Source organism: Sturnira hondurensis, unplaced genomic scaffold (assembly GCF_014824575.4).
Source record: "Sturnira hondurensis isolate 20B ecotype Veracruz unplaced genomic scaffold, ASM1482457v3 Scaffold0024152, whole genome shotgun sequence".
In the NCBI taxonomy this organism is placed as follows: Eukaryota; Metazoa; Chordata; class Mammalia; order Chiroptera; family Phyllostomidae; genus Sturnira; species Sturnira hondurensis.
In genome coordinates this window covers 2,805,629-2,826,882 of record NW_028096783.1, presented here as the reverse complement: position 1 = coordinate 2,826,882, position 21,254 = coordinate 2,805,629, and the positions used below count along the sequence as shown (strand labels likewise).

At 39.8% G+C, this 21,254-nt stretch overlaps 1 protein-coding gene and 1 non-coding gene across 3 annotated transcripts in view; both read right to left on the bottom strand.

Annotated features, from left to right (window-relative positions):
• OPCML (opioid binding protein/cell adhesion molecule like) overlaps positions 1-21,254 on the bottom strand; it is a 1,111,876-nt gene that overhangs the window by 175,802 nt on the left and 914,820 nt on the right. The gene's annotated exons all lie outside the window — the stretch shown is intronic.
• On the bottom strand, positions 17,579-17,722 carry LOC118981530 (U4 spliceosomal RNA). The gene has a single exon (XR_005065362.1). It is a non-coding gene; the product is annotated as a U4 spliceosomal RNA (small nuclear RNA).

The following is a 21,254-nucleotide window of genomic DNA, read 5'->3' as shown; positions in this document are numbered from 1 at the left end:
AAAATGAGGAGATAAAGAAACATGCCCCAATGAAACAACAACAAAACTGCAGAAAAGGAACTAAACTAAATTGAAACAAGAAATCTACCAGATGCAGGGTTCAAAACACTAGTTATAATGATGATCAATGATTACAGTGAGTACTTCAACAAAGAGATAAATATAAAAATGGTGATAAAAAAGAACCAATCAGCAATGAATAATACAATAACTAAAATGAAGAATACATTAATGGGAATCGACAGTAGATTAAGTAAAACAGTATCAAACCAGCAATTTGTGAGATAAGGGAGCAAAAATCACCCAATCAGCACAGCAAATAGAAAAAAGGATTAAAAAAATGAGGTCAGTTTCAGGGGTCTCTGGGACAACATCAAACATAACAACATTGACAGCACAGAGTTACCAGAAAGAGAAGAGAGATCAAGAAATTAAAAACCTCTTTGAAGAAACAATGGTAAGAAACCTCTCTAACCTGGTGGGAAAAAAGTGGCAAACATGCCCAGGAAGTGCAGAGAGTCCCAAACAAGGTAAAACCAGAGAGGCCCACATCAAGACACAACATAATGAAAACACCAAAGATTAAAGACAAAGAGAGAATCTTAGAAGAAGCAAAAAAAGTAGTTAGTTACCTACAACGGAGCCCCTATGAGTCTGTCAGCTGATTTCTCAACAGAAGCTTTGCAGAACAGAAGGGATTGGCATGAAATATTTAAAGTGATGAAAATCAAGGACCTACATCCAAGATTACTCTAGAATCAAAGGACAGGTAAAGAACTTAGTAGACAAGCAGAAAGTAAAGGAGTTCGTTACCACCAAATCAGTATTAGAAGAAATGTTAAATGGACTTTTTTTGCTTATAGTTCATTTTATTGTACTTTTTTCCATTACCGTTTATCCCCCTTATACCCTCTTCCACCTCCCCCACCCCTCCCCCCACACAATCACCACACTGTTGTCTATGAGTTCTTTTGCTCTTCCACTCTGTCCCTCCAACCCCCAAACCTCCATAGCTGTCAACCTGCTCTCCACCTATTAATGTCTGTTTTGCTTGTTAGTTCATTTCATTCATTAGACTCCACACATGAGTGATATCATATGGTATTTCACTTAGCACAATGTTTTTCACATCCATCTATGCTGTTGCAAAGGGTAAAATGTTCCTCTTTTTTTGCCAAATAGTATTCCATTATGTAAATGTACCATATTTGTTTTATCCACTCATCTACTGATGAACACTTGGGCTACTTCCTAAGTTTAGCTATTGTAAATAACTCTGCAATCAACATAAGGGGTGCTTATATTCTTTCAAATTAGTATTTCAGGTTTCTTCAGATAAATTCTCAGAAGTGGAATTTCTGGGTCCTAAGGCAAATCCATTTGTAATGTTTAAATGTAACCCCATACTGCTTTCCATAGTGGTTGCACCAATTCGCATTCCCACCAATAGCGCAAAAGGGTTCCCATTTATTCCCATCCTTGCCACCACTTATTGTTTATTGATTTATTGATGATAGCCATTCTGACAGGTGTGAAGTGATATCTCACAATGGTTTTAATTAACCAAGGATTAAAAAGACCTGTACTCAGACCATTATAAGACACTGAAGAAATTGAAGGAGATAAGTGGAAGCACATACTGTGTTCACAGATAAGAAGGATTAACGTCATTAAAACGTACATACTACCCAAAGCAATCTATAGATTCGACATAATTCCTGTTAAGATGCCAATGGCATATTTCACAGAACTAGGATAAATATTTCAAATATTTATATGGAACCACAAAAGACCCTAAATAACAACAGCAATTTTGAGAAAGAACAAAGTTACAGGAACCGTGGTACCTAATGTCAAACCACACTAGAGGGCCATAGTAATTAAAACAGCATGGTAGTGGCCTACAAATAGACACATAGATCAATGAAACAGAATAGAGAGCTCAGAAATAAACCCACCCTTTTATAGTCAATTAATTCTTGACAAAGGAATCAGCTCATACAATGGGCTTATTAGTTGATAAGCCCATTAGTTAACTTGTTTTTTTTTAAATATTTTTTTAAGATTTTATTTATTTATATTTAGAGGGTAAGGGAAGGAGAGAGGGAGAGAAATATCAATGCATGGTTGCCTCTCGTGTGTCCCCTGCCGGGAACTGGCCTGCAACCCAGGCATGTACCCTGACTGGGAATCGAACCGTGATCGTGTGGTTCACAGGCCTGCGCTCAATCCACTGAGCCACACCAGCCAGGGCCCCATTAGTTAACTTGTTGATAGTTTATTCAACAAATGGTGTTGGGAAAAATGAACAGATACACGCAAAAAAATGAAACTATGCCACCTTCTTACACCACACGTAAGAATAAATTCAAAAGGGATTAAACACTTAAATGTTGAATTTCAAAACATAAAAAATTTAAAAAAAATAAGAACTTGAATAAATACTTCTCCAAAGAGGACATACAGATGGCCAAAAGACACATGAAAAAATGCTCAATGTCACTAATCATCAGAGAAAGGGACTTCTTTATGAAGAAAAAAGAAGATAAAATATGAATAATATAATGAAAATAACTACATATATATCAATGATTACTGTAAGTGTAAATGAATTAAATGTTCCAATGAAAAGACACCTATTGGCTGAATGGGTACCAAAACAAGGTCCTTGCATATGCTGCCTACAAGGGACACTTCTGAAATAGAAAGACAAACAGACTGAAAGTTAAGGGATGGAAAAAGATATTTTATGAAAGTAAAAACAAAAAAACACAAGAAGATGAGATAGCAATACATATACCAGAAAAAAATAGGTTTTAAAACAAAGTATATAACAGGAGACAAAGAAGGACCCAGCAATTCCACTTCTGGTATTTATCCAAAGAAAACCAAAGCACTAATTAAAAAAAAACAAACATATGCATCCACATGTTCAGTGCAGCATTGTTTACAATAGCCAAGATATGGAAGCAACCTATGAGTCTACCGATAGATGAATGGGTTAAAAAGTGGTGCATATATACAATGAAATATGACTCAACCATAAGAAAATTTGAAATTTTGCCATTTGCAACAACGTGGATGGACCTAAAGTAAAATTGGTCAGACACAAAGAGAAATGCCATATGATTGCACTTAACATGTAGAATCTGAAAAACAAAATAAATAAACAGAAACAAGCTCATAGATACCAAGAACATTTTGATGGTAGCCAGATGGAAGGGGACTTGAGGGGATGGATGAAAAGGGGAAGAAATTAAGCACAAGTTGGTAGTTACAGAATAGTCATGGGGATGGAAAGTTCAGCACAGGGAATATAGTTAATGATATTGTAATAACTATGTATGGTGCCAGGTGGTAGTAGACTTATTGGGGTGATCACTTCATAAATTATATGAATGTCTAATCACAGTGTTGTATATTTGAAACTAATATAATAGTGTATGTCAAATGAAAATACAAATTTAGAAAATATTAAAATAATAAAAAGTAAGCATAATTTAAAAGAGAGAGAGAGGAGAACTTCACAGCTGTGTACCAAATCCCACAGAGAATAGCGACACAGCCTTGGACCACCTCTTTCCGAAACGAGAATACACTCACTCCACCATTGTGAAGGGCATGGGTTCTACCATTACACCTGGACTCCAGCTCTGGCTCTATGACCTTCTTGAGTCTGTGATCTTGTCATCTTCTTTATCCAAGGCCCAGTTTCCTTTTATGTGAATCAATACTATGGAGATATTATCAAGATTAAGACTCATCAGAAGGACTAAATCAATCAATTTTCTATACAACATGGACCACAGTGCCAGGTAGGAAGCACATGCTCAAATACATTCTCTTTGTTTTACTCTGTACACCATGGTAGTTCTGTATGTACTTTGAGTAAGTAGCCAGCTCCTTGCATCTCCAGATCAGCATTCTTCCCAGAGACATACTTCCATGTCTCCTTTTTATAATTTTGACCAGTCTAGGGATAAGGGACCACTGGTTTTTTCCCTTCTAACAATCAAGGCTGTTCAAACACAGCTGCTCCAGCCTCTTTTCTTGATTTTAATTAAGTAAGGCTTTATGGTACTTGCTGCAGTAAAGCCCAGGTAATAGGAAGGAGGTTAGCTGGTTGGACCTAGACTCTAGAGTGTTAATCCCTGCTTTGCTGATGACTCTGGACTACCTGGATTGGCATCTAGTGGAAGAGAATTACTAAAAAATGATTATAGTGCTGTTTGTAAATACGGCTTGCAGCAGAAATAATCAATGATAATACTGCAGGACTGGAGTCCCTGGGAGTCAACTATTCCTTATCAAAGGGTGTATTCCTGGAATCCAGCCCATCCTGGACCCTTCAGAGGGCTTTCTGGGACCCTCCTGTGTCTGAGCGTTTCAGTGGAATGTGCACAGGTCCTCAGGCCAGTTCCTTCGCTCGCTGCAGAGCAACCATGTCAGCTCTGATTCGTCATGCTCCCTTATAGCTCTCCATTCTACCATGAGCTCTAATGTGTGTGATTTTATTCTTCTTGTCTTAACTACCACTATGGCCTTGGTTCGATCCTTCATTAGTCCATTTCTGGAATATTGCAAGCTTTCACGTTGACAGCACACAGCAGAAAAGTGCTGAAGAGAACACCTAGGACTGCTTACTTTGTGTCAGGGGTTTAATGCAGTGATGTAACATCACACGGATTGTTAGTCTCATGTCCTCTTTAAATAAACTGAGAACCAGAGAGATTTTGTAACTTGTCAAAGGCCTCAGAGTGACCATTTAAGCTCATATTGTCCAACTTCCAAGGCCCTCCTCTTTTCACCTGACCTTCATCTGACAATGTTTGTGGTGGTCTCCAGTTACCATTTCTAGACTCAGGTTTTCTTCTGCCTACTGTCTTGTTCCCTATGCTGGAGTAGAACAAAAAATTCACAATTGCTCCCTAGGATATAAATATTCAGGTCTCCAAGCCTTTGCCTAGACTGCTCATGCCTAGCATACCATAGCCTACCACCCTTCGTCACATGGCTCAGTTCCTCCTCTTCTTTGAAAGGATACATTGGAAGGCCCTCTCACCCAGGAAACCTTTCTTTATGAGTTGGGCATAGTTGGGCAACTTCTCCTTCCTTTGTGCCACTATACAATAGCAACCACTCTTCCATTCACACTTCTGTGTTAATGCTATACCATCATGTCATTTATTATCATATTGCCTCCCCTCATCTATTCGATTCCTGGGAACTGTCCCATCCATATCCATATCTCTGGTGGCTGACACAACACGGCACATATGGAAGGTGATCCAACCCACCTCAAATGAATAAGAATAAACAAGAAATAAAATATCAATACCAGGAATTGTTCCTCTCATTGTACTGATATTTGTCTGTCTCTGTAGTAACCATCTCAAAAAAATTATCTCTCTCCCTGTGAATCCATGTTAAGTTGAGTTAACATTTTTCAAATAAATTTAACAAGGGAAATGCTAAATCAGCTCTGTATGAACCAGGCAACCATGAATGTGCATGAAAATTAATCACTTGATATCCCACTTTCAAGAAACGATATTTGTACTGGGACCCTGTTAAATTATAAACTAGCTGAGGTACATGTATAATTGTATTCTTAGCTCCCCCAGTATTATAGCAAAGCTTTAGCATGGGGGGAGGTGTTTAGCTATCTCTCAAAGTACTTAGGGAACTCTGCCAAAAGTACCAAGAAGTCAAACTTCTGTAGAACAGTTACCTGGTGGTAACTCACTTGTCAGTTACTTTTAACTGAAGTTTTCCCACAACAAGGTGAGCAAAGTTTGGTCAGTTTGACCCTTAAGCTACACAACTCTGTGCATCCCATCTCACCGATGTCCTCATTTATAAGAAAGCACACTGAAAGTAAATGCTCGAAACCAGAGCAAAACCCAGGTGTTCATGCCATGCTCTCCCTGTCTCAGAGCTCTGGGGGAAAACAAACTTGGAGAAGGCAGTGTTTGCCACGACTGTCATGCAAGAGGGCCCTGTGGAAGTGGGGAACAGGGAGCAGAGCCGCCCTCTCGCCTGTGTCATTGCGTGCAGCCGAAGAAACCACATCATTATTTCTCAGGGAGACTCTGGTCGGACATTGCATTTGAAAACTGTCATGGTACAAATGTTTAATTACTTCTCAAATGCAAGGGATGGCTGCAAATGTGTGATCTGTCCTGTAGGAAGCTCTCAGCCTCAACCTCCTTGAGTCACTGGAAAGAAAAACATTTTATATAGAAAATTAAAGCATTTTTCTTTTCACTTTGTATTTGAAGTGATTTGTCTTTCTTCCCTGTGGTTTTGTGTTCTCATCTTATCTGTACCTCAGGGGAGATTTTCCAGTTAAAGGCCCAGTGGCAGTGAGAGGTGGCTTCTCCTTCCTGCCACTCGCCTGCCAGGTACTCAGGATCAACTTCAGTTCCAGCTACAGAGCTAAGAAATCACCTGAAAATTAGGTTCTGACTTTAATTAAGGGAACTCCATGGTCTTCCTGTGAGCTTCCCTGAAGACCCAGCTTATTTGGTTTTTCACATGTGAAGCTGAGAGCTATGATCATTTTTAATGGCAATGATTACAATTTCTTTTTAAAAAGATTTTATTTATTTATTTTTAGACAGAGGAGAAGGGCGATGGAAAGAGAGGAAGAGAAATGCACACGTGTGGTTGCCTCTCACACTCCCCTACTGGGGACCTGGCCCACAACCTGGATATGTGCCCTGACTGGGAATTGAACTAGTGACCTTTTGGTTAACAGGTGTGCACTCAACCCACTGAGCTATGCCAGCCAAAGCAAGTTGCAATTTCTAACAATGCCACGTGTTCAGTTTCATTTAAGAAATATAACTGAATGATTTGGGGCCCTAGAGTTAGCTATAGAGGAAACACAAAGGTGAGTAGGGGAGAATTCTTGCGCACTTTGACCTGCTGCTCTCTGTACCTGGAGTGACCCCATGTAACCCAGTGTGGGGTCAGCTCACACCCCTTCCTCTCTCCACAGTCTCCTGTGAAACCTGTAATAGAAAATAATCGTGACTTGAAACGAGTTCCCTATAGCCCTTTTTGCATAATGTTCTCCTCACATGGGTGGCTAATCACCATGTGGTGTGTTTATTGCTATTTTCTTCTCTCCCCAAATAGACTTTAAGTTACTTAAGGACAAGATTTTTATCTTATGATAAATCATGCAATACGCACTTGAATCCCACATATTGTATTAAAGAAAAGAAAAATTCCCTCATTGTAACAGAGGTGTGGATAGAGGGAGGAGTACAATATGAAGTGGAGAATGATCAGTATCACAAGATAAAAACCAAGGGCTCTACAGATTCAAGTGAGAGGAAGATGTAATTTAGTTGGAGGAACCAGTAATATGTCACGGCTCGGGTGACCTACTGCTTGAGGCTGAAGGGTGTCCCAAGCTGAAGGATTTTTCTGCTAAAACTAGGAATGTCTTGGGCAAACATTGATGAGTCAGTGACCCAACTCAAGGCTGAGGCTTATTCACAATAGTGGTGAAAGGAGGCAGTCCATAGGAAAAATAGCCCATATAAAGCCAGAGAAGGGTACTTCAGTGTTCCTTTCATAAGTACCAGGTGGCACCAGACTTCGTCAGCATAACTCATATTTAAGGATGTAGTGGGACATGAGGCTAGGAGTGAAGAGAGGTCTACAGTGCAGGAATTTGATATACCTACTCATCAGAAACAGGAGACATAACAAGCAAGGGCAGTGGCAAACAATTTATCCAGTCCTGTCTGCAGCCTCTTTTGAACACCTTTCTCCACCACCATCCCAATGCCAGTCCTTCCCATAAACAATTCCTAGGCAGAAGCAGTTCAGTGCCTCTGGGCCATCAGGGAAATTGGCTTCTCCTGCTGTTCACAAAACGTTCGAGCCCCTAAGTAGTTTGTAATGATGGGCAGGTAACAGAAAGTGAGGATGGCAGCGCAAAGCATGTTGTTTGGAAACCCAATGGCTTTGAGAACTAGCCTGCACAAACTACTCTTACTCATCCCACTTGGCTGTGCTCCAAAAGGGCACCTCGGAACTCCACCACAGGCGCTACTGTTTATCTCTCACTAAGGGTCAGCACCCCCAGGCTGGAAGGCTGCCCAGAGTCCCCAGCTCTGGGGGCTACAAGGGAAAGAGGAGACTTACTACTTGCGTGAAGAGTCTTCTCTCATAAAGGTAGAAAAGCTGTAGCCCAGAGTTTCTGACCTTGATATGTGTTGATTTATGCTGTTGAAAAAGTGTGTATGTATTTCCTGGAAGTTTCTCTGTGACTGTTTACATGTTCATGAGGGGAAAGAAAAATTATTTGGATTGATTTATATTTCATTAGAAAGGATCTAAGCTGCAGTTCATGGAGGAATTTTGGACACAAAATTATCTAGAACATGAAATACACTGTTCACATACCACACTCGTTTTTTCTTGGAAAAATCTTGGGGTTACAGACCTTCAACATAAATACATTATGCACTCAGTAATGAATCTGCGCTTATTAAGTAAAAGTTGGTGATATAAATAACTGATATTAGCTGGAAAATCAATACAGCTTTCAGTTTTGTGCACCAAGTATAGTCATAAACTGAGCCAACCCACATCATTTTATTTTTCTCAAGTTTTATGTGAATAGCAGATTCTGAGACCTGATTTTGCTTGAGAATTTCCTCACTGTGCTAATTCAGTCATGTTGCATTCATCAGAACTGGAGGATTGGGAAGGGAAGAGTGTAGCAGAGAATAGAAGCGAGGAGGTGGTAACAGGCAAGGACGGAAGACAAATGCTAGCAAGATAAAGAGAGTCACAGTGGGAATGAGTGGTCACGGCAAAGGCAGAGATGTCAGAAGTCACATCAGGTACAGCCAAATACTCCCCGGGAGAGCTGAGGGTTGTAGCTACAGACGGTGCAGACGAGATAAAGCCGGCAGATGTGCCTCACTCACAGCCAACGCAGAACTGTGTTTGCATAGGGCCTTGCACGGGCTTGGTGGGAGGTTGGCTCTGCTGTCTAGTCTCCTCTTTGTTGTACCTTGTCTAGGGATTTTGCTCCTGGAGAGCCATAAAAGTCCAGAAGTGGCTTCTCACAGGTTTTAAGGCACAGACAACCTCAGTTCACTCTAGACAGCCAACCAGAAGACAGAAGCAATCTGTGACTAAGCTGTGCACTTAAAAGCTTATTTCTGGACACTACCCACTTCCAAAATGGTCTTTAAAATTATACAGGGCAGATAGATAAATAAGAAAAACAACCCCCTTTTTCTCCCAGAAGCAATAGCATGAGGTTGGCTACTGTGCTCATGCAGGCCACCCAAAGAGGCTCAGAAAACTTGGCTGTTATCTTGGAGAAAACCAAACATACTGTAACCCCACTCTTTAAGAAAATAGCATATTGGGTAAAACTTTGCCGGTTTACATGTCAGAAACATCCCATTTTACAAATGGAAGAGTTCATTGTTCAAGACTTTAAATCAGAGCATCTTTATTGAACCTTGGATCAATTCCAGCAAACCTCAAAGACAGCTACATTTTCAGCTCATTGCAAGAACCACATAAACCCAAAACATGCATACAAAACAAAACCACTAATTGATTTTATGTATCTAAGCATTCACCTTTAAAAGAACTTCTCTGGGGACACTGCCTACTGAACTGTTAAAACTGTCCCTAAACACTCTGAAGAAAGGCAAAGCAATAAATATTGGAATCTCCCAGGTGTTTCTCCCAGTTTCGTGGATAACATGTCTTAGAGGTACCTGCCAATCTTGAAAAGTAAAGATGACTAACCTTTTAAGGGGCTGAAGAGGGTAACATATTTTATTTTGGAAAAACAGAAATAGATGATGGTGTCAAGACATGCAGAACAGCTGGACAAGGAAGAATTCTGGGAAACAAAGCTGTGGCTGTTAGTGACATTCTGGGTGGCATGCAGTATGTGGGCATGCTCGTAGGGAAGGGAAGGACCTGCAGCCTCCTGGAATCTCTTCTGTGCTGCACCGATGTGTTTGCTGTGTTCTCAACTGTTTATGTTTGGAAGTGAGTGTGTTGCTATGCACGTGTTTTCCATCTGCTATTCAGATCACCAGTCAATAAAGTCAATATACTTTCATTTTAAAGTACATCTGATAAATATCAAGGTTGTATTCCATGATGTTGGCCAGGGAGAAAAAAGGCTTTCAAGGCCTCCAGAATATGATGCCAAGCAACTTTCCCATTCCTTACCTCCCACCGCATCCTCAAAGGACCCCTCTCCAATCAGCAGAGCCAATTTGTTTATGCTTCTCAGACAAGTCCACGGTTTTCTACCTGCTTGACTGGCTCTCTCTTTTTTTTCTCTTCTCTGAACACTCAACTTCTTCCCATATCTACATGTTTTTCTCAACACAAATTTCACTTCCTTGATGAAATTTTGTCATCATAAAATCATATTTTTGAGTTAAAATAATTCTGAGTGACCCTAGGCACATCTTTCATTTAATATCTTTTGAAACTGAAGCCCAAACAAATAGGACCTGCTCAGGATTACAGAGCAGGTAGCAGGGTGAATTCTGAGATTCCTTGGTCCAAGCACAGATGGGATTTTATATTACACATTTTTGTATATTTGTCTTATCATCTTCCTCATATGCCTTGCTCTCACCACGAAACACATGCTTCTTTAAAATAAGCTCTACTTGAAATATTGAAATCTTTTTTATATCAATAATATATTAATAACTATGCATGGTGTCAGGTGGGTGTGAAATTTATTGAGATGATCACTGAGTAAGTTAAGTAATATCTAACCACTGGGGTATATACCTGAAACTAATATAATAATGTACATCAACTGTAATTAAAAATTTTTTTAATGATAAAAATTAAAGAAAATAGAATATTGAATTTTCAAAATCTAGAGTAAGGCCTTTTTTTATGTATGAATCTAGTTAATTGGTTTAACTAGAGAAAAATTTTTTTCCCAAAATTTGATCCACAGTTAGAGGAAAAATCTTTATAATGCTATTGATAATAAAACAGGGATTTCCAAAATAGAATTTGATTTAAGATCTTAACAACTAGAGGTTATCTCTTTAAAAATTAGGCATTAGGTATATGGAAAGTATTTGTTCATTTTGATGTAGTCACATTAATTTATATTTTGCTTCTCTTGCCTAAGGTTATATATCAGAAAAAAATACTGTTGTAAGAAATGACTGAGACTTTATTGCCTATGTTTTCTTCTATAATTTCTATGGTTTTGTGTTTAACATTTAAATGCATCAAAGGAAATCATTAACAAAATAAAAAGACAACCCACAGGTTGGGAGAACATATTAGCCAATGATACATTTGATAAGGGGTTAATATCCAACATATATAAAAAACTTGTAAAAATACCAAAAAACATACAATCTAATTTTAAAAAATGGGCAAAGGACCTGAACACTTCTCTGAAGAGGACATACAGATGACCAATAGACATGAAAAGATGCTCAATGTCACTAATCACCAAAGAAATGCAAACTGGAACCACAATGAGACATCATCTCACACCTGTCAGAATGGCCATCATCAATAAATCACCAACAAGTGCGACTGAGGACGTGGAGAGAGGGGAACCCACGTGTACTGTTGGTGGGAATGCAGACTGGTGGAGCCACTGTGGGAAGCAGTATGGTGATAGTTCAAAAAATTAAAAATGCAACTGTCCTTTGACCCAACAATTCCACTTCTGGGAATTTATTCAAAGAAACCCCAAATGGCCCTGGCAGTTGTAGCTCAGTGGATTGAGTGCTGGCCTGTGAACCAGAGGGTCACTGGTTCCATTCCCAGTCAGGATACATGCCTGGGTTGTGGGCCAGGTCCCAGGTCAGGGGCACTGAAGGGCAACCATGCAATGATGTTTCTCTCCCTCTCCTTCTCCCTCCTTTCTCTGGAAATAAATAAATAAAATCTTAGAAATAAAGAAACCCAAAACACTAATTACAGTGTATATGCACCACTATATTTGTTGCAGCATTATTTACAATACCCAAGATTTGGAAGCAAGAAGCCCAAGTGTGGATAAAAAGGCTGTGGTATATCTACACAATGGAATGCTACTTGGTCATGAAAAACAAGGAAATCTTACCATTTGCTACATCATGGATGGAACTGGCCAACATTACGCTAAATGAAATAAGCCAGTCAGAGAAAGACAAGTACCATATGATTTCATTCGAATATGGAATCTAATGAACAAAATAAACTAAGAAACAAAATAGGAATAGATTCATAGATAGAGAACAGACTGGCAGCTGTCAGAGGGGAGGGGATTGTGAGGTTAGGTGAAAAGGGTGAAAGAATTAAGCAAAACAAAAACAAAAACAAAACTGGCAGACACAAACGATAACATAGTGATTACCAGAGGGGAAGTAGGAGAGGGCATAAAGGGGATAAATCGTGTTGGAAGGAGACTTGATCTGGGGTGATAAACACACAACACGATATACAGATGATGTATTGCAGAATTGTGCACGTGAAACCTATATAACTTTATTAACCAATGTCACCCCAATAAGTTCAATGAAAAGTTAAAAAAGGTATTTGTTCATTTTCATAAGCTGTAAAGTTTAGTGATATACTGAGATTTACATTTTTATTACTGTTTTAGAACTGATTACTTTAATATTCACCTAATGTTCACCACTGTACTGAATGGCATTTTTTATTACCAAGGGGTTGATTAGCTGAAGTGTTCAATTCAAATTAAAAAATGACACATTTATTGCACATAAATAATGTACATACATTTTATTTTTAAAAAGCTAGATTCTACAAAGAATTAAAAATGGGGAACAAAAGAGTTCAGGTGCTTCAAGGAACTTACCTTCTGTTTTTGTGTGTATGATGCAAGACAGAGAAAGTGAGACAGGTCAAATGTAACAATGTTAAGAGGTTCAGAGCACTACCAGCTTCTGCTGGGGTCTGGGGAAGCTGTTACCTATGGGTTCTTAGTAAACCATTTCAACATAGGGGCAAGGTCGCAAGTGACACAAGCCATCAGAACTTGTATTGCCCCTTGCTCTGCCGTCTTATTAGTGGCAGAATCTTTGGAAATGCCCTCATCTCTCTAAATCCTGTTTATTCACCTATAAAATAGGGATAATGATGGTATCATCCACAAAGAATTAATGTAAGAATCAAATGAGGTGATGCATGCAAAGTACTTAATAAAGTTTATTGCAAACTCAGTAAATGTAAGTCATTATTACTTTTAAGAATAGAGGGTGTAGAGAAAAAGAACCTCAGGCAAAGTCCATGATTCATGAATGAGAAGATGAGCAGCCAATAGAAAAAATAAAACAAAACAAAATTTAAAAAAATAAAAGTAGTTTGGTGAGGGCAAAAGCCACAGTTGCAAGTGGGATAGAAGCAAAGTGATATGGGGGAGAAGAGTCAGTAACCACACTTGAAGAAGTGCTTATGGCTACGTGGTTCCTGGACTCCTGGCTGCATAGAAATAAAGAAAGCACTTAGCACATTTGTTTCTAAAGCATTGACACACCCAGAGTTATTCCACCTATGCTTCATAAAAGGGTTTTGTGACACTTGCCACACCATTCTACCTTCATTCTGATCTGAACTCACAGCCTGCATGTTTGAAAACTGGCTGCAAACTATGCTCATTGAGAGAAGGCTGTGAGCAATCCAGTCATTACCCAGCTGGCCATAGATTTATGCATACTTACTAACTCGTGCACACATAGATATGAGTACCCATAGCTTGTATCCTGAATAAAGCTCACCCTCAACTTAAAGCGACAGAACATAACTTCTCTTTCTGTTAGCAGCTTTGGTAATTTTCACTTTCTATTGCATGTAGGGGTCTAAACATGGGATTCAGAAGAACTATATTAACGTGAACTAGATCAACATGGGTAATATTATATTCTTACAATATTTTTAAAAGGGCATGACTTACAACTCGCTTGCTCCTGTATTCTCCTCACTTCATGAGGCTTTGTATACCCAGAGGCATTGAAGTACACCACAGGCATGCATTCTGTAAGCCTTTGAACATGGTAGCATTACTAGCTGTATCTATCTCCCTCACTACATTGATAGTGACTCAAGGGCAGGGCTTTTTTAAAAAAAGTTTGCATTCTTAAACACTGAGAACATACATAAGCAATGGAAAGCACTGGATAAACATTTGCTGAGTGACTGAGTTTCCCATACCACACTCTGTGTTGTACAGCTATTTTTCTTTTTTAACAAAAGTGGTCTCAGATGATATCCAGCTCTATGTTATTCTGCATAGTGCCCTCAGGAGTTCATCATCACCAAGTCTTTATTATATGAAATGTTAAAGGGACTTATCTAAGAAAAAGAAGATCAAAACTATGAACAGTAAAATGACAACAAACCCACAACTATCAACAATTGAACCTAAAAAAAAAACACCGAAGCAAACAACTAGAACAGGAACAGAATCTTAGAAATGGAGATCACATACAGGGTTATCAGTGGGGAGGGAGAGGGGGAGAATGTGGGAAAAGGTACAGGGAATAAGAAGCATAAATGGTAGGTACAAAATAGACAGGGGGAGGTTAACAATAGTATGGGAAATGGAGAAGCCAAAGAACTGATGTGTGTGACCCATGGACATGAAGTAAAAGCAGGGAATGCTGGAGGGAGGGGGGGATGCAGGGCAGAGGAGAATAAAGGAGGAAAAAAGTGGGACAATTGTAATAGCATAATCAAAAAATATATACTTTAAAAAAAGAAAATTCAGATAGAAGTCCATGCTTCTTCGTGCCATCAATCCCTGAAGGATTCTGTGTCATCAACACCCCAAACCCATGCCGTTCTCCAACCCCACGTGCAATGAGGCGGATGCAACTGAAGCAGCTGCTCCAGTATAATGAGCCTTTCCAATCCCACAAACCAGGTGATGAATCCTGCAAACTTTGGGGCTGTCCCGGACAGACAGGACCAGATGATGGCCCAACTGTCAGTCAGGATTCACACCAGGATCTTGGCTGAGCCCAACTCTGAGCACAGGTGTCCCTCAAGCAGTGGAAATGGAGACACTGGTAGTGCCTGTCCATCCTCTGTGCTGCCGGTGCCGGTGTCTGATACTTGCTGGGGACATAAAAGGTACTTAAAGGCTGGTGGGGATGGATAAATAAATAATTAAATAAATAAACAAATAAATAAATAGAAAGAAAGAGACAGATGGAACTTAAAATACCATGAACAAAGATCTAAACAAAAGCCAAACTCTAAGATGTTAGTCTAAGAAGTCCTGACAAGCTGAAAGGATCAAATGTATCATCAGAGAGACCTGGCAGGAAGGTGAGGGATGCAAATGTGCTGACCAAGGCAACTGAGGCTCAGAGATAACATTTTTTTAATACTTACCCGAGGACATGTTCATTGATTTTTTGTTTTTGTTTTAGAGAGAGGTTAAGGGAGGGGGAGAGAGATGTGGAGAAACTCGATTCGAGAGATAAGGCATCATTGGGTTGCCTCTTGTGGGCACCCGTACCAGGGACGAACCCACAACCTTTTTGGCTTACCTATTGACGCTGCAACTGAGCCACACTAGCCAGGGGCAAGCTAATTTTTTTTTTTAACTGAGGCTTGAGGGTAGTTACTGTAGTTACTGAAAGAATGAGCTTCATCAGCAAGGCTGACCTGACACTGAATCAGAGAAAGGTTGATAGGCAATCCCTGGTGCTTCTCTCACTTAGAGACAGAACTAGGTACAAATATGGAGGGGGACTGTTCTCCACAATGAGGCTTAAGAAGGGCTTATCTGCTCATATCAAAAAAAAGCAGGAAGAAGCAAGCAGGGGCATCATTAAAGTGATTATTTTGTACTTCTTGTAGCCTGAGATGTTCACCCAGATAGAGTAGCAATACGAAATTGGCTTTAAACACAGTTTTTAAAAATCTGGCTCTTCTTCTAGGTTTAACAACCATGGAGATTAGAAATATATAAATATATAGTGTGGCCCTGACCTTGTCACCTCTGGAGCTGCGGGGGTGCTGGGCTACTCTATGGTGGTGGGAGAGGCCTGGATCACACGAATGACAAACAGTCTTGTAGAGAAGTCAGATACTAACTCAGCTGCATTTTTCTACTAAGGTATTAGAACCTTTGAAAATTGGTTATTTTTCTTTTCTTTTTTTATTTTTTAGACTGCACAATTGGATCTTTTTTTTTGTTGTTCTCTTCAGGAGAAGGGAGAAATATTTATGAATCTTATTAGTGAGCAGACAGCACTTTACCTGATAAATATAAACCATCCCGGAGCCTCCTGGTGACTTCTCTACCAGCTCCCAGAGGAGCAGGGCCGGGGGTTCACACATGAAAATAAATCTTCAGTGCTTTATCACCAAGGGTCCTGAAGGGGTTGAATGTAGTGTCGAGAAAATTACTCAGAGATTTTTCCTCTCCACTCACAGTTTTGTAACCTTAATTTAGTGGATCTTCACATTTGCTATTTTTTTCTTTTGAGAAAAGCCAGAATACATGCAAGTCAGAATGCCTAATAAGGAAAGCTTACTTGCTGCTTGGACATATGATCACTGTGGGGCCATGGATCGACTTCTCTACACCAGGATGCATTCAAAGGAGAGGGTGCGGCTGCCTTGGTCTCCCAGGCCCCGGTGGCGTGGTGTGACTGGGCTGGCTGAGTGAAGTACAAAGCTGCATGCACTGGAGAACCCAGGCTCTTTCTTCTACCTAAAATATCAGGGTAATTTGGCAAATACATGCATGGTGGTATGTTTACCTTGAATCACCCAGATAATTGCTTTAATTCTCCATTTCACTTTACTAACACAGATCTATTCATTGAAAGCTTTTAGAAAGGTTGTTTAAATTTGGATTTTAGGGAAATAACAATTTTCTGAAGCATCATTTATCCACAGACAATTTAGAACAATTTTATTAAAAAAAATAATAAAAGCACTTACATCAATCCTAAAAATATGAATATAGCAAACAGGTAACTGGGTGCGGAAAACACTCATTTGCATACACAATCAGGTGTTTATGGAAGAATATGCTCAATTGTGCATGCAACGACAGGCTTCATTTGCACTTTATGGTTTCAAACAACGGACATCCTATAACCTGGGGGTCTATTTTCAACATGCAGCTTTATAAATGTACTATTTCAGCTTTCTTTTCTCTCCATGCGAATGTGGTCTGAAAGCTGCTAGCTCAAATTCAACCTCCTGCTGCTTGTTTCTGTTCAGGGAGATTCTAAGTTATGACTTATGATCATAATTGTCTTGCAACCTTTGTTTTCATTTCCAAGGGCAGTGGGGTAGAGTGAACAGAAGTGTTAGGAGTTTTAAGAAAGCGCTGCTTGTTGACAGCAAAGATTATCTTGCTTGATAAAATCAATTTTGATGTCAGCACAATCTGAGATCTTTTTCTGAAGTTGATTTTATCAAGAAACTAGATTAAGTATGTCTGTCTGGCAGCTGGACTTTGGTGAACAAATTTTTTCTGTGTCATATTTCTTTGCTGGCAGGGCATACATTATGAATTCTTGGTTTTGTTGTTTTAAGTCAAAGTCCATTTTAGAAAGAAAAACTTCATATCAGAATACACTAGAAGAAAAAAATGAGTTACTTTTTCTAAATCATGTGCTTCAAAGAGGACTTTTTCAATTAGCAATAATCGCGCCTGGGATAAACCTCATTGGCTACATTACTGCCACTGCACAAAGCTCAAAGAGGACTTTTTATATGAGCCATCAATCACCCTTGAGTCTAATCAGCATTTGACTAAAGCTTGTTTTTGTTTGCTTGTTTGCTTTTCCTCTCAAGAACAGGGACGTGACAAAGTGAACAGGAAATAACGTCAGTGTGCTTAGGACTTGGCAAATTTACATAAGCTTTCATTTTACAATGACAGGGAGGATTTTACTCCATTTTTACAAGTTTATCTTGGTTTTAGACAGGGGAATCTGGACTTGCAGAGTGTTTGTAGGTATTTGAAGGAAGGGGGTCTCTCAGTAATTGCCTGTCCCTCTCGCACGCCCCACGACTGATCTGAAAGGTTGCTCTGTTCTACAGCACTGGTGGGCACTGGTTCTCTCTCACAGTTAAAATGTACTGGATCATCAAACACAACTGTAGGGATGGACCTAAAACCACTGAGATATCAAGAAAAAAATACTCAGCTTTGAACAGGAGATTCTATGCATATAATTTTATATAAATAAGAGTGTGTATTCTTAACTCACATGTAAGGCTGAGTTGGAATTTTGTGTTCTGGTCCTCAGTGTACAGGCCCAGTTAATTCTCATTAAGCTGGTCATCATGGGAAAAATGACTTAATTCTCTAGAACCCAGTTTGGACACCTTTTGAGATGGTGAGGCAGAAGTAAGTCATCATCTAAGTCCAGATCTAACATTCTACCAGTGTGTTTAATACATAATCCCACTCTTGAAGCAGGCAACAAAGCATTATAGGCCCCGGAGTGATGATAATGCTTATGCCTGGATCTCCTAATGTCTTTTTTTCAGAAATGCAATGAGAACTCAAAGATCTATTATTAGGATCTCTATATGCAGTTTGTCATATAGAGACTTTTCATATTTGCATATTTATTTTACAACCTTTATGTGTAATTAAGGTTGGCACTGTTGCTTCCTACTCAAGAGATGTCCCCATCCCCACCAGGTTACCACCTTCTTCAACCACCTTCTCCCCATGTGGCAGACCCATCTTCCTCTGAATCTGAGTCTCCGCCACAACACTGACAAGCAGGGCACAGGCAGCTCCTGCAATTGTCATCAGCAGGATCAAGTTTGAGAGAGGACATCTGGAAAAACTGTTCCTCCTTTGCAAAAAAAGAGTTGAGAGCAACCCCCCTTTCTTTCTTTACCTAAATACTGTTGTGTCCCCATGTTTGCCTGCAAATGCTGCCTCCATCTTTTCACCGTGACCCAAGCCAACACAGAGAAATGACAGAAGAGCCTGGGTCTTAGGTCTCCCCCTGCAACCCTGGCTCCCACTCTCCCTCTGACTTCTGCCTTGAGGTCATGCAGGCTTTTGTTGTTTGGATCCCTTTTAATGGGTGCTGGGAAGAAAACATTTATTTGTCACTACTGATGTTCCATTTATATAAGGAAACTCTTGGCCTTTCTCAGAGCTCTCATGCACCCCTGGCACCACCAGGGGAGGGGAACTATCATAATCTGAGGGGTGATTTCTGAAAGATAAAGCAGGAAATAGCAGCCCTCTCCCTTCTCTTGCAGGTGAACCTCCTCGCAGTGGTCCTGTGCTGGGCAGTGAAAAACCCAGGTCTGGACCAGGTAGCCTCATTTCCTAACAGTTCCTGTGAATGGGGTTATGGGTGTCTAATACTTAGGTTCAGAATTAAAATACTCATTGGCCTCAAGATATAAACAGCATTTCCCATTTTCAAATTCATCAGAAATAAAGACACTATTTTTATCTCTGTTTTTCTCCTTGCCTATCTTTTAAGTTAAGCTGTTCTGAATTTGGGCAGGAAAAACAGATGTTGCCAACAGCCCTCCTCAAGCACTAAGAGTTGGGTGTTTTGTTTCTTGTAGCAGAAAACATTTCAATATGTTGTTTGTACAGATTTTCTGATTAGATCAAGACCACCTTTAAAACTGACACAAACCTCCTTTCCAGAGGTTCCTCTCTCCTCTGAGCTGAGAGCTCAGCATCCAGCTCACAGAGAATTCTAGTTGCTGATGAACTGGCCACCTTGGCACGAAGGCCCTTGGAATGAATTTTTCAGCCTCAAATTTTTTCAACATGGTGAGAACATCATTAGTTAGGTATTCGATAGCTGTGTGGAGAAGGCTGAATAGTCATGTTTCTCTGTATTCTCTGGTGGTGAAACTCCTCCCTGCCCATCTGAACAGTTGGCAGGAGACCAGCACTGAGCAACAGCTTTACTGAAGGCAAGGGCATGACGGAGGTGTGGAGATGGTGAGATCTGCATAGTTTGGCTAAGTGACAACTGAGAGGTGGATATGGCAGAGTAGATATATGCTTCACACATGGAGAAGAGTGACTGCCTAGCCTTTCTGCAGGTGGGGAAACAGAAAAAGACAGAAAGAAACAGATACCTGCAAGCTGAATAGCACAGAATCCTTCGGGAAAAGACCTCTCTGAGGCTGTGCTGTATTGTCCTGGAGACAGAGGAACTCAATGACAATAATTTAATCTAGGAGAGACACTTCAGTGTAAGTCCCAGCTCTGTTACTTAAAAGACATCTGACCTTACAGAGATGACTTTATCTTTCTGAATGTCAATGCTCTCATCTTTAACATGGACGCAGTAATGCTACCTGTGCTTCTAATGTCAGAGAGTTGTGAAGGTCTAACAAGTTAATGAATGCAAAGAAATCCTTAAAATCAGAAAGTTTTACATAAGTGTCACATACTGTTTTGATGGCAGTTTCACAAATGTATGATCTCATCCCAGTTCCTCCCCCGACGCCCACAGGCAGAGCAGCAGGAATAGAAGATTCCCTTGGGGACCTCAGGCCCATCCAAACCTCCACAGGGCACAGTTGCGCCCCGACCCTCTCTTCAGTTCATTCAGTTGGACCCAGAGTCCCTGTTCTAGGGCTCTTTGCAGCAGGGACTCTTTCGGGGTGGAAATCATTTCAACAGCCCAGCCCAGATGAGCATGACTGCAGTGACGCGCTTTGTCACGAAGCTGTAAACCTGAACGAACGTTACGATTCAGTGGCCTCCTACAGGCAGATCCTGAGCATCTCCAAGATGCCTCAGATGTTAACAGGAAGAAAGAAAAGTGACCTGTGCCCCTAGCAGTCAATGAGGCATCTCGTTGTGCTATATTATTTATAGACATTATCTATTTATGATTTAAAATATATTTTCTCCTACTGACTTTTTAATAGTACTATTGCCAGAGAGTAATTTTTAAAAAGTAAACATACTCAAATATGTATATTTTTTACTTTTTAAACTAGTTTTTAAATTCCTTATCTTGTGCTTCCTAAAACTCCACATATATACATACGCATGCATAAGTATCTATGCATACACATATGTATGTGTGTGTAGAGTGTAATTTATTTTGAGGTCACTTTGTCCTCTTGAACATTTAAATATTTGATCCATTTTTAATTCATCTGGATTTTTACAAATGAACTCTACAAACAGTAAGTCTTACATGTAAAATTGGATGAGTTTTGGAAAGTGTGTATACTCAGGCATCCCCATCGAAAACAAGTAAGGAATAATATTC